This window comes from Carlito syrichta, unplaced genomic scaffold, assembly GCF_000164805.1.
Source record: "Carlito syrichta isolate Samal-C Ts95f unplaced genomic scaffold, Tarsius_syrichta-2.0.1 Scaffold66888, whole genome shotgun sequence".
Lineage (NCBI taxonomy): Eukaryota > Metazoa > Chordata > Mammalia > Primates > Tarsiidae > Carlito > Carlito syrichta.
Genome location: NW_007010984.1, coordinates 78462 through 93219, shown reverse-complemented (window position 1 = coordinate 93219; position 14758 = coordinate 78462). Strand labels below are relative to the sequence as shown.

At 38.7% G+C, this 14758-nt stretch overlaps 1 protein-coding gene across 2 annotated transcripts in view; it reads left to right on the top strand.

Annotated features, from left to right (window-relative positions):
* The first annotated feature begins 1421 nt into the window (after nucleotides 1-1421).
* Nucleotides 1422-14758, top strand: part of NET1 (neuroepithelial cell transforming 1) — a 33106-nt gene continuing 19769 nt past the window's right edge. Inside the window, exons 1-2 of one of the 2 annotated variants that reach the window (XM_021709105.1) lie at nucleotides 1422-1490; nucleotides 6611-6670. The gene's annotated coding sequence lies outside the window, so the exon portion shown is untranslated. The remainder of the gene's footprint in view (nucleotides 1491-6610; nucleotides 6671-14758) is intronic. The other variant, XM_008051631.2, reaches the window with a different exon arrangement.

The following is a 14758-nucleotide window of genomic DNA, read 5'->3' as shown; positions in this document are numbered from 1 at the left end:
TCCTGACAGTTTTGTCATTGAACCCTCTCTGGCATCAACTCTTCCTCCCTAACTTGTTACTGTTGTCATAGCCCTGATCATTTGTTGTAAGCAGTGTTGGATCTGCACTCACTAGTCTTTCTAAGCAGTCTTGCCTTCTTCCAGTCCATCCTCCTATTCTTAGAATCAGTAGCTGCCACACATAATCAAAATCAAGTTCATGCTCTCTGAGTGTAATGAGGCCTTTCATTATGATCTAGCCCTTTCTTATTTCTTTTGGTACTCGCAGATTCCTGAATGTAACTCTTCACTTCACCTTAATGCTTTGCTAATTGCTATTTCTCTTTCAGATTCAGTAATACCTAGAATTATTTAAGTATTAAATCTTCTGTAAAGCCTACCTGACCTCTTTTTACTTATAGCCATTTTTCTTTGTGTTCTTGGAAAATATAAATAAATGAGTTTCAAATCAGGGCTAGGGGGAAAAAATTAGATAGTTACGCATTAATTTCTGCTTTATAGTTAGCTTAAAAAAACTACAGAAGCCCTTGTATTTAATTTAAACTTGTATGTACATTTTTGCAGGAAAGACATTAATCAGTGATGTTTTATACCTTATGGTGAACAAAGACCATGATGATCAAGAATGAGAGTCCAAATGTACAACCAGACAGTAACCTGGCAATCCAAGAAACTAAATAATAACTTCTGTGACAATTGACCTTAAATGGCCAGTATTTATAAATAACTGCCAGCTTCCTATTTTTTGTCCTGCTTCCAATTTAAAACCAACCAGAGAGGGCAGCCCCCTCGGGTCTCCTCTGACTGTGGGAGCTTTTCTGTCCTCTCAATAAATCCTGCTTTCTAAAAACAAGCAAACAAACCAAAAAACCAACCGGAGAAAGCCAAATATGTTCCCAGAACCAATCCAGTAGGATCCCCCGCTTCTAGTTGCTCTGCCTGCCACTAGCACACACCAGGAGCTTCCCATCAGGCCACACGTGAGCCTTTTTTCCCCTCTCAAGCCTCTTGCTCCTCTACCTTGCCTTGAGTCTCTTTCGAGATGCAAAGACTGGGAGCTGACTCCCTTGCAACAGCAAGCTCTGAATAAATAGCCTATATTCTCCTGTTGTGGTCCTTGCCTAACTGTGTTCATTCTACACTTATTTACATCTGAAGTGATTAACAATGAATACAGTGTATAAACTTTTTATCTCCTGTGCTAGCTGTGCTTTGTGATTTTCTACATATTTTGTGAGAAAGGTATATATTTTAGAAACATAATGGTTTATGTTTTAGAAACATACTTTCACTACTTTAGACTTCTTTCACCAGTTTAGACTACTTTCACCAGTTTTGAAACTATGGAAAAGATTGCCCTTTATCTGTCTAGTACTTTCATATATTAAAGTCACTATTTATTGTTTGGCTTTTCTATTAACAGATATTCCCTTCGGAGAGGTAGTTCCTTCACATTTCTAACACCTGGCCCCCACTGGGACTTCACTTTGGTGAGTAGACATTGGGAGTTAAATTTCAAGACTTTGGATATAATTAATTCCTGGGTTATCTTTCAGTCTGGTGTACAACTCAGTGGTCTGTATTTCTGAGTATCTTGAGGCCCAGAATTTCTGTAGCCATCCTTGGCAGCCTAGTTTAGTCCTTTTCTGCTAACAAGATGGAAGAAATTTTTATTTCAAATAAATATAAAACATTTTGCAAAGTACTCACATCTATTAATCTTTAACTCTATCCAATCCTTTCTTAGTCCTACCAATGTTGAATTTAAGAGTATATTTTACGAAACATGAAGGTATTTTTATGTACATTCTCCAGTAGAATTTTATTTCTTGATTGGAAGATATAGAAATACTTCATTGCAGACAATATATAATTAATGAATTATTTTCTGCTATTATTCATCTCAGAATAGAGGGACTAACATTATTTTTACAGCAAGATTTTAAGAGGCATTTAATTTTGGGTGAGTGACAGCAGATTGATTCTTTTTGTACTTAAAGCTTATTAGCTCCTAATACATACATAAATAAAGTATGTGCAAATAGATCATGATTTTTATGTTTTTCTTATTTGAAAGACATAATGATTGTTTCTAGTTTGCCAAATTTACCTGTGTGTATGTTTGATGTTCTTATGGATTCAGCAATGCATATTTAGCTTGTATTCTGTTCTTTTATATTTAGTATGTGTTTCTGTTGGGCATTCCTGTTTGATATTTCTGCAGTGTTAAACCAATTATTCTGCAGTGTTATATAAATTATTTGGCCTGTAAGGGATTCTTAGCAAGAGTCTCATGATTTTAATGTGGTTCTACATTATTCCTTTAAAACATTTTCCATCTTGATCTCTTTTCCTCACAGGTTGATGAACCTACACTTAAACAAAAAAAACTTTAGTAGAGAAGGGTCTCCATACTTTTGATTGTCCAAACTTACCAGTAAAAATATTTGAACTTCTGATAAATTTATCAAAGAGCAAAAATTCTTGAACTCAGCATTCAACTCAAGAGGTTAGAAAAAGAACAGCAAAGTAAGCCAGAGAAAATAGAAGGAAAGGTATGCCACACACGTACAAAAAAACAAGTAAAATCAACACCCAATCACAATAAAACTCTCAGCAAAGTGGGAATGATGGAGACTTTCCTTAGCCTGAGACCTACTAAAAATAACACACATATAATGACAAAATGTTAGAAATATTATCTTATTTAGGAAAAAAGCCAGCTGTCTCCATGTCTGTTTGGCAGCACAATAAGCCAATAATACAGTCGTTATTCAACTTCTTTGTATAAGAAAAACAAGTCTTATACAAATTAGAAAGTAAGAGACAGTGTGATTTCATTACTTATAACCAATATGATTGTCTACATAGACTTTCTAAAAGAATATTAATAGCAGTTATTGAACTAATAAATGTAGACTACTGGCTATAAGAATCATTATTTTTTTAAAAAATCAATAGAATGTATATAAGCTAGCAGTAAACAACCAAATATAATTTTTAAAGACCCTCTTATTGAAATGGGAACAATTTTTTAAAACCAGGAATAAATCCATGAAAAGAGATGAGGCCTCTATGGGGAAAATTAGAATGCACTAATGAAGAACATAGACCTAACTAAATGGAGAGAGAGACCATATTCATGTCAGGAAGGAGTCAGTGTCATAACAATGTCAATTCTCTGCAAATGACCCCATAAATTCAGTGCAGTTTTAATAGAAAGCCCATTAGAGTCTAACAGATCTTATTCTACAATTCATATTGAAGAGTAGAGGGCCCAGAGCAGTGAAAGCAGTATGCAAGTTAACTATTAAGTTATGCAGGTTAACTATAATAGTGTTAACTATTAAGGCACAGTGGGATTTGGGAACAGGGATAGATAAATAGAACAGTGGAACAGGATAGAGAACTCAAGCTGACCCACATGTCTATAAGAACTTACTGTGTTCCGGGCATGAGGAGAGAATGGGACTTGGAACAGTGGTGTTGGGGTGGGGCAGTTGACTGTCCCACTTCATGCCTCCCACATACAAAACTTAATTCCAGATGGAATAAGAGACACACATAAAAAACAAGGCTGGGCGCAGTGGCTCATGCCTATAATCCCAGCACTTTGAAAGGCTGAGGCAGGAGTATTGCTTGAGCCCAGGAGTTCGAGACCAGCTTGGGCAACACAGCAAGACTTCGTATCTATATTTTAAAAAACAAACAAAAATTAAAACTTTTTAAAAATTTTATCTTCAGCTTTTTCTCTAACCATGTCAACAATACCATATGCATCCCTGTATATTTTACTCATATTATTATTTATTAATACACCGGCTCACAGACAGACACGTATACACAGAGGTTTTGGTTAGTTGGCTTTTCAAAACTGGAATCATACTCATATTTTTCTTCATCTTTTGGATATGACTTTGGGATCGATAAAGATTTCTTGACCTCTGTCACCACATTTTTCATTTTTTCCTTTTTTTTTTTTTTTTTTTCTTGAGTTGGAGTCCCTCTGTCACCCAGGCTGTAGTGCAATGGCACTTTCACGGCCACCTCAGCCTTCCAAGTAGCCGGAACTACAGATGTACGCTACCGCGCCCAGCTAATTTTTGATTTATTGTAGAGGCGAGGTCTTGCCAAGTTGCCCGGGTGGGTCTTGAACCCATGGGCTCAGGCAATCCACTCGTCTTGATCTCCCAAAGTGCTGGGATTACAGGCTGCCACCAAGCCCAGCCCTTTTTTTTTAATTTCTGATATATATTGTTCTTTCATGTCTTACATCATTTTCTTAACATCTTTTAGTTCAATTTGAAATAGTATGTTATAGTTTTGTTCAGCTTCTTTGAGCATTTCCCCCTTACGTGCATTCATTTCCTAAGAAGCTGGTATTCTGTTTCTTATTCTGTTTTTTCTTAGAGCAATATTGTGTAGGATTTGACTTTGAGGATTTTCTGTTTATTTTCATTTAGATTAGTCTTCCTCAACTTTACATGGAAGCTTGGTTCGGATAGCTTTTCTAACTTTACAGAACTCCCTCTGTGTTGTTTTTTGGGGTAGCTTGCTTTTTTTTAAGCTTTATTTTATTATAAAGATGTGGGGTGCAAGTCAGGATTAGGGACATATGTAATATATGTGCAGGTGTAGTTTGGGCCTCCAACTGGTCCTCACTTCCTCTGGTTTAAGATTAGATACACCTTGTGCTGTTACATACCGCCACGCCCGCCCCTTCCCTGGCAGTGTCCAGGGACTACCAATCCCATCCTTGTGTTACTGTGATTTAATGTTCAGGTCCCACTTAAGAGTGACATGTGCTATTCGGTTCTTTGGTAGGTCTCTAAGAATGGTTGTCTCCAGTTCCATTCAATTTGCTGAGAAGTCCATGATCTTGCCCTTCTTCGTGGCTGTATAATAGTCCACCATGTATATGTACCACATTTTTTCTTTATCCAGTCGGCTTTTGTTGTGCAGTGGGGTTGGTTCCATGTTTTTGCTATTGTGAACGGTGTGGCAGTAAACATGCAGGTGCCTTTTTTGTGGAACAATTTGTGTTCCTCTGGGTTAATTCCCAGGAAGGGGATTGCTGGATCATATGGATGTTGAATTTCTAGTTCCTTTAGATATCACCACACTATTTTCCGTGGAGTTTGGACTAGTTTGCACTCCCACCAGCAGTGTAGAACCATCCCCTTTTCTCTGCACCCGCGCCAGCATCTGTTTTTTAATTAATGATGGCCATCCTTACTGGGGTAAGGTGGTATTTCAGTATGGTTTTGATTTGCCTTTTTCTGATGGTGAGTGAGGCTGAGCATTTTCTCATGTATCTGTCAGCTGCTCGTATTTCTTCTTTTGAGAATTGTCTATTCATGTCCTCTACCCATTTTTAAATAGGGCTGTTTGTTTTTTCCTTTCAGCTTTTTTGAGTTCCTTGTAGATCCTGGATGTTAGGCCCTTGTCAGATACATAATTAGCAAATATTTTATCCCTTTCTGTGGGTTGTCTCTTTGCTTTCTTGATTGTTACTTTTGCTATGCAAAAGCTTTTCAGCTTAACGAGGTTCCACTTGTCTACCTTATCTTTTATGGCATATGCTTTTGGATTTGATCACGAATTGGTTGCCTACTCCAATGTGCATCAGAGCGTGTCCTGCGTTTTCTTCTAAGATTCTTAAAGTTTGAGGTTTTACATTTAGGTCTTTGATCCATTTAGAGTTGATTTTCGTCTACGGTAATAGGTAGGAGTCCTGTTTCATTATTCTGCATGCGGTCAGCCAGTTTTCCCAGCACCACTTGCTAAATAAGGTCTCCTCTCCCTGGTGGTTGTTACTGATGGCTTTCTGAGACCTCCTAGCTTGTTACTTCTTTCCCCATGTCTAGCTGGACTTTGCCTTTCCTTTTCTCCTTATTCCTGTCCTGCTCTATTTTGATTCGATTCCCAGCAGTTTCTCCTCATTGTGGGGCCAGGAACTGGAAGGCGCCCTGGCTGGTCACTTTTAAGAGTTCATAAGAACTAGGCTATGTCACAAGTCATCTGGAAAGTGACTTTCAGATGTGGAAGAATGAAGTGTTGCTTATGGGTGCTTATTCCATATTGATTCAGAACCAAAAATGATATATAGGTACACAGTTTTGCCATGACTGTTGCCAGCAGAGCCGACTAAAGGTGATGAACGATACTGGAAAATACTCTAGGGACCTGGCTATACAGGTTCCAGTTGGTAAATCCTGCCTTAGGCAACAAGTCTTAATTACTTTGGGCCTTGAGAAGAGGATGTTTTTCTAGTGAAGACCCCCCCACTATAGAATAAATAATGTGTTCTTTGTGTATAGAACATATTTTACTTTTTTCTCTAACAAGTACGACAGCCCTGGACTTAAATAAGAGTTCTGTTCTGAAAAACTTTACATAAGTAAGTTTTTTTAAATAGGGTGGAATCACTTCACAGTAGGGGTTACTATTTAGACAGTGTATGTTTCAGAGACAATTTATGAGTGTCCCTCTTCAAAATAATGTTCTTGTTAATACAGCTAAGGGCTTAACTTTATTTAAGTGATTTTTCTTTGTTTAATGGAGGAAACATGCATTCCTTCTATTTGAGAATGAAATCTTTTTCTTACAGAAAAGAAAACGGAGAGAGAAAGATGATGATGTTGTAAGCCTTAGCAGCCTTGATCTGAAGGTAAGCCTTGCTGACTTTTATTTTTGTGCTTTGAAAATAATGAGTGCTGGTTTGGGGTTGGGGATTATTTTGTATGTTTAAGTGCAAAACTGAATAATATTCATTTATAGACAACACCCTCTTTGTGCTGTTCTACTTATTTGTTAGGAATAAGGGGAAAATCATCCTCAAAACAATATCAGGCTCTAACTAGTCATCATAAACACAAATGCCTGAGGAGACAGGCTGTAATCAGTGCAGAGGAAGGAGGCCAGTGGGAGGGGGACAGGGTAGAAGGAAGAGCACCAGGACACTGATTGACTGAATGTTGAATCATAATTTTTTTCTTAAAAAAACATGCAAGCCACACAATTTGTCTGCAAGTCACCTGTTGCCCATGGGTCACATGCATGATCTGTGGTAAACCGACACCCAGTGCACACTTGAAAATGTTGGCATATCCTTTCGACTACTTCCTTGTTACATATAATTATGCCATCATCTTACTTGGTTTTTGTTATTTTTAATTGCTAAGAATTATAAGCAATTGCATATAAAATACATATATATGTATAAATACAGTATCCCACTTTCTTAGATAAACCTTGGCATACTGCCTTTCATTATGTTGTATTTGTAAGTTTGTGTTTTAGTTTGGTATATATTTTGATATTTAGGAAGGTTTATGGTTTTGTACCAATGGTTATCGTTATATTGATACCTTAATAATGCTTGGAAACTCTCTTTGGGGCTACTATAGATTGGTTTATGCTGATGAGCACTATTGTATTCAACTAGCACTTCTTTTTCCTCTCCTCCTTCTCTCTTGACTTGAAGTAATGTGCTTGACTCATAGTAACTGCATTTTAGGCAATAAGTGAACTTATTTTACTTTTCGTGTACCCTCACCATTTTCTCCATTTAAAAAAATAATTTTTGTGTTGACAGGTGAGAGCATTTAGCCATTACAAGCTGTACTATACACCCTGATAACCATGAATTCATCTTAGTTCTAGGGGTGAATGTACATTTAATGCTGAGCACCAGTCCTCATGTGGAGCCCCTTCTCGTTTTGTGATTTCTGAAGCTCATCCTGTAGTCCAGGGATCAGCACACTGTGGCCCACAAGCCTCGTCAGGCCATCCCATCCGTTTCTGTGGTGTCTGAGACCTTCGTGAACACTGCAGCACCGGCACCCAGCAGTTGTAGCAGGGACCTGTAAGGCGGGAAATGTTGACCTTCTGACCTTTCACAGGAAAATTGTGCTGACCCCTGCTCTGGAGTCGAATAGATTCTCAGGTGGTGTCCGTGGTATGCCGTGAGCACTTGCATGTTCATGTCAGTGTGAACATGCGTCTTCTGTCTCTCATAACAAAACCTTAGTCTTTATGTCTTATTTTTTAAGTCATCTCATTTCTCTTCTTAATGCATTAATTGTTGTACTTTTTCATTCCAAAATAATTTTTCACTGATTTCTAGCTCTTTCCTTGTTCTGAGAACTCCTCATTTCAAATCTTCCATTCTCCAATCACCTAGTTTCTGAGTTTTATGTTCTTTCGTAGCTCCTGTCATTTTTTTACCTTGCACTGTAGAGAAATGGGATTCATATTCTTGTGTTGCTCGTTTGTAAGTGGCAGTCCGTTTCCCTTGGTGTTGGGGGAGCGGATCAGGCCTGCCTTTTCAGCTTCATGACTCTAGTGCCCCTTCTGTGCTGGTTCACTAGGTGGTTTTGAAAGTGGCCTCGTGCTTTCTGAGATCTGGGTCTTCTACTCTGCTTCTCTCTTGTCTTTGCTTCCATCACCCCGTTCTGCCCAGTTTGGATTCTGCTCCCAGCAGTTTTCCTCCAAGCAGTGTTGCTTTTGAGTGTACCTAGCCTGGACTGCTCCAGTACCTCTTCTGTCCCTCATCCTTCAGACCGTTCCTAGTGAGGCCGCTGTTCTCAGACAAGCATGCCACAGAGGTTCCATTGGAAATTGGGAGGTTTTCCTGTTCTTGGGGCCATCAGAGAAGCCCAGTGGCCTTCCCTCTGCCTCTTCCTGATTCCGTATGGTTCTTGTTACTGTCTGGTTTGTCACTCTGCTCATTATTTGAGGATTGAGGGGAAACTTTCTCTTTCTTTTGTTGTAGAATCTGTCTGCAAGTTTTCTTCTTTGCTGTGCTAGATATTCTGTCTCATTTTTTTTTTCTTAAAAGTAAAGACCTGTCAAAGAACTTATGACAGAGTAAAGCTAGGATAGTAAAGCTAGTCACAGGACTCGGAAACACTGAAGTATTCTAATCACTGAAAGAAGGAATGGTGAAGTAAGGTTTGCAAATTAGATACAAAACAGATTAATATCCTTATCCACACTTCTACCTACAAAATTTATTTTCTTGCTGTCAGTTTTCTCCAGAGTTAACTTTTACCTTTACAGAGTTGTCTGAAAAAAGCCTGACTGATAGCAAACAGTGAATCAAACAAAAGCCTTGAAGTTCTGAGGATTCTAGTAGCATTAAGGCGTATTTATACTTTGAAATAATGATCATCTAAAACAGAAGTGCTTAACCCTTGCTGTAGGTCAGAATCACCTGAGGGTGGCTTTGGGGGTGAGGGGTAATGTGCTTCTAGACCCTCTCCCAGACCAGTTCCATATGTGAATGGGGATGGGTTAGAGAATGAAGATGGGTGACTTTGGGACCCAGGAACATCTTTTTTTATTTTTATTTTTAAAGATGTCCTGGTGAGTCTTGTGCATAGCCAGGGTCAAACACCACTGCGTTAGAATATGACATTCTTAAAAGTTTTCCTTCCCCTAAAAAGCACTCTGAAAACAGATATTCTGAAAACTTCCCCACCTCCTGTTTTTTGCTTGTACTTACAGCTAAATAAAACAGTTTTGATGTAATAAGCTAAATATAATCAGTTTATATGATTAATTGATGCTTGCTGCTAGGAACTGTTCTGCTCATTTGCCTCCATGCCCCACATATAGTAGGTGCTCAGTTAAATGAGTGAACTAAGACCTTGGACTTACATAAGCATGTAGCATGGTCACTGTATGACATATTTTGACTTTGGATGTCTTACATTAAGACTTTAATGCGGGTGCCAGTTTAATTTGGATGTTGCGGACCATCAGCTGTTTTGTCTTGAAGCTGTGATCGCTTATTAAATGTTTCTGTAGGTGAAACTCCAGCACTACCTTATCTGGCCGCCTTATTCTGTATTATATATAAAATGATTCATTTTTAAAATAGCATAGTATTTGTTTTCCCAAATGAGCTTCTCAGCTGTGTATGTTAGTGACTATAACCTTGCCTTTTTCTTGTGATAGGAAGGATGAAAAGTGACTGTAGACTTTGTTCCTGTAAAATAATACCGGAATAAGTAATGCTGAGTCATATTTTTATGACTGGAGTTCTTTAACTCTGATAATGATTTTTTTTTTTAAGTAGAACAAAAAAAAATATATTTTAAAGTATGTGAATATTTAGTTTTTTTCCTAGATGTTCAAATTTGGAGATCTTAGTTTTTTAAAAAGTTAAATGGTTTTATTTTGACCATTGTATACTCTACAGCTTTTAAAGATAATGAATTGTGTGTTTTATTCCTAACAAAATAGCACAAATGACAAATGATTTTTAAAACATTGTGATTGTTCAGATTATAATAGTGTTTTGGTAGTTCCTGATATAACATTTCAAGTGCCACTTCTGAAAAACAACCTCTTAGAACCATGACAGGTAGTGTGGTAATTTTCCATGGCACAGATGTGGACAGTTTGGAGCTAGCTGTCATGCTGAAGCTAATGACTTACCCAGTAAACAAGCCTGGCTTACTGCTGCCCACCACCTGCCCTTTAATTTAACTGGTTGCCTTGAAAATAAGAAAACGTTGTTTCTGTGCGATGAAGTCCAGAAAATAAAGCCAACTGCTGGTTCAGGTGTTAGTATTAAAAAATGGTGGTTCTTGATCAAAAACACAAAAGTTAAATATAAAATAGTTATTCTGATAATGCTCTGAGAAGCTATTGAAAAATACAGAGCTATTTATCTTTTAACTTAATCATTCCTGTATTGCACTGTGTTTATTGCACGTCCTTTTATTGCCTCCAGTCTCTAAAGTAATCAGTTTTTTTTTTTAAGATTAGAAAATATAGTTTCTTTAAAAAGTAAATTAGAGCCGGGCTCGGTGGCTCAGCCTGTAATCCCGCACCTTTGGGAGGCTGAGGTGAGTGGATTGCCTGAGCCCGCGGGTTCGAGACCCGCCTGGGCAGCGAGACCTCATCTCTACAATAAATCAAAAAATCAGCCGGGCGTGGTAGCGCATGCCTGTAATTCCGGCTACTCAGAAGGCTGAGGCGGAAGGATCGCCGGAGCCCAGCGGGTCGAGGTTGTGGTGGCCGGGAGCGGCCACTGCACTCCAGTCTGGGCGACAGAGTGAGACTCCAACTCAAAAAAAAAAGTAAATTAGAGAGAGAGAGAGAAACAGGAGATTCACCTTCCCAAGGCAAGTAAGGGGGCCAAAGCCAGGAAGCATGGTGACAGCCACAGCTCAAAGAACACATGGCCACACCAGAGTCTAGTAAGGCAGTGACTGCAATGGTGGTGGCAATGGTTTAGCAATGGCCCCTGTTATTATTTTATGTGTATCCAGGTCCTTTTTATTTATACACTTTCACACAAAATGTGTAATGACTACATCTATATGGTTATTCTATACATGTGCTATAGCTTGCTTTTTTCAGTTTATACCTTATCAATACATATAAGACTCCCTGCTTCTTTGTGGTTGCTTTGTAGTAGCCCATAGTCTCAAAATCCCACAGTCTGTTTAACCAATCTTTTAAGAATGGCCATTAGCAGCCCAGAGCTACATAAGAGCAAGGACCCTTGCTGTCTGACTTTCCAGCCTCCAGAGCGAATGTGCCAGGTTAGAAAACGGGAGCTGATGAAACCAGAAGAAGAGGCAGGTTGAATCTGAAACATTCGTGGAGGACCCATGGGAGAACTGCCCGGAAGGTCTTCAGGGCATCCGTGGGGGGCTGTCAGCATAATGGGCGTGGCTTGTATCCTTTTCTCTCCCACTGTGCTCCCTTCAGATGTCCTACTAGGTTGTGACTCCCAGTCAGAAATATACAGTGCACTGTCAGAGGGGCTTTTTGGAAACACTAAGGTTGACTCCAGAGAACTACCTCTTCTGACTCTTTCTCTAAGTTATTATGAACATCATAAGGAAAAAATAAACTGGAAAGTACAAGTTTCAAAAAAAGAATGGCCATTAGTGTACTTCTGATTTTTTTCATATTAAAAATAACGCTGCAGTTTACCTTCTTTTTGTGCACAAAGAGGGACCATTTTTATGCATTTTCATGTCTCTAATATAGATACTTAGAAGTGAAATTACAAGGTTGAAAGTTTCAGTTTTGTTAATACTGTCCATTTGTCCTCCAAAAAGTTTGGACACATTTACATTTCTCCATCAGTTTATAATAATAAACATATCCCAACATTCTTATCAACTCTGTATTTTACCAGTATTTTCATTTTTACCAACTATTGGGATAGACAACCAAACCGAAAAATCAACAAGGAAATAGAAGATTTAAACAAACTTAAACCAAGTAGACCTAGCAGACACCCAGAACACTTCACCCAACAACAGAATACACGTTTTTCTCAAGTGCACATAGAGCATTCTTCAGATAGACCATATGTGAAGCTACAAAATGAGTCTTAATAAATTTTAAAAAGTTAAAATGATACAAACCATTTTTTTTCAATTACATGGAATGAAACTAAAAATCAATAACAAGGATAACTAGAAAATTCACATGTGGAAATTAAACTATTAAAAAGCCAGTAAGTCAAAGACTAAATCACAAGAGAAATTAGAAAATACCTTCAGACAAGTAAAAATGAAAACACAACATACCAAAACTTAGGGGATGCTACAAAAGCAGTGCCAAGAGAGAAATTTAAACTGTAAATGCTTTACATTAAAAAGAAAGAAAGATCTCAAATCAAAAACCTAAACACTATGCCGTAAAGAATTTAAAAAGAAAAGCAATCTTAACTCAGAGCTAGCAGAAGGAAATAATAAAGCATAGAGTGGAGATAAATAAAATATGCAATCAAAAAACAGTAGAGTAAAACCAACATATAGTTTTTTGAAAAGATTAACAAAATTGACAAACCTGTAGGCAGATTGACTAAAAAAAAGATCAAATTACTAAAATGAGAAATGAAAGTAGGAATGTTACTACTAATTACAGAGAAATAAAAAGGATTATAAAGCAATACTGTGAGCAGTTATATGCCAGAAAATGGATAACCTGTGTGAAATAGGCACATTCCTAGTTACACACAACCTACCAAGAATGAATCGTGAAGGAAAAGAAAATCTGAATAAACCTTATAACTAGTAAAAAGGTTGACTCGTAATCAAAAACTTTCTAACAAAGAAAAGCCCTGAATGAGATGGCTTCACTGGTGAATTCTATGAAACATTTAAAGAAGAACTAACACCAATCTTTTTCAAACTCTTCCAAAAATACCGAAGAGTTGGGAACACTTTCTAGCTCATTCTAAAAGACCAGTACTACTCTGATACCATAGCCAAAGACACACAAGGAAAGAAAACTATAGACCAATATCCCTTGTAAATACTGAGGTAAAAGTCCTCAAAAATATTAGTAAAGTGAGTTCAGCAACATATTAAAAGAATTATGTATTAAGACCAAGTGAGAATCATTCCTGGAATGCAAAGATGTTTCAACATATGAAAATCAGTTGTTGTGATATATCACATTAACAGAATAAAGGGGGGAAAACATATGTTTATCTCAACTGAGCAGAAAACACATTTGACAAAATTTACCCTTTCATGATGCTAACACAACAAACTAGGAAAATAAGAAAATATACTGAATAAACACATATGATATATACATACAATAGAATACTATTCAGCCTTAAAAGGGAAAGAAACTCATATACGCTACCACATGGGTGAACTTTGAAGACATTATGCTGAGTGAAAAGCCAGACACAAAAAGACAAATACCGTATGATTCCACTCATATGAGATTCCAAGAATAAACCAATCCATAGACACAGAGTAGACTAGTAGTTACTGGGGGCGGAGGGGGAGGACACTGGGGACTTACTGTTTAATGGGTACAGAGTTTCAGTTTGGAATAATGAAACATCTGGACATGGGTCTGGTGAGGGAGGGCTTGAGGAGGGGAAAGAATAGTTTCTTTCCACGAAAACTGCTGCCTTCCAGAGCCCAACAGCTGTATTTCTCAGTTCTTTTCTTAGTTTGCTTGGAGGGATGAAATGGAGATGTCTGCGCAGGTTTCTTCTCTGATCAGGCTTGGGTGGGTAAGCTCTGCAGGAAAGCCGAGATTGGAGAATACCTCTGCGCTTCTTCACCCCCTACAGTAGGTTGCCCTCGCCCTCAGCTCGTGACTGGCACCATTTGTTTCTGCCTCCTTGAGTTCAAACTGTGGGTTTCTTAGCCTGGGTTTCCCCCAGAAAGCAGAACCTGAGACCAGGCTTGCATGCAGCTAGTTCATTTGGGGAAGTAAGGGAACTCGGGAGAGTGAAGCAAGGAAAGAGGAAAAACTAGTGCAAGGTGTCACAGACTGGACAGCTGGGCCTCTGAGGCGTCTTGGTGAGCATCCCCACAGGTGGAAGAGGAGAGGCTGTTTCTGCTGGCTTCCATGCCCTGTTGGCCAAGCATTGCCCACACACTGTATGCTCTCTAGTTTTTGCAGGTGGCACATTCTCGAAGCCTTGACGAAGCGCCAGAGCAGAAAGTGAGTGACCTGTGTGCAGTGAGTTAAAAGGCGGGGTGAGGGGATGTGTGGAAGTGGCGCAGGTGGCGTCTGGCGCTGTGCCCTCCTTGCACGTTCAGGGGTGCTCACACCTTTTTGGACACTCAGTCTGCCACAGGGGCTTCAAGGTCATGAAGCCCAGGCCATGTGTCCAAAGGTTTTAACACGGAGGAACAAACTGGTCTCTGCTGCTGCGTGGAGCCGGACTTGGCCAACGTGATCTTAACTCCTCCACCCCATAATGGACTTCCCTCCCCCTTGGCCAGCACGTGAGTGGGGTCTGAGTTGC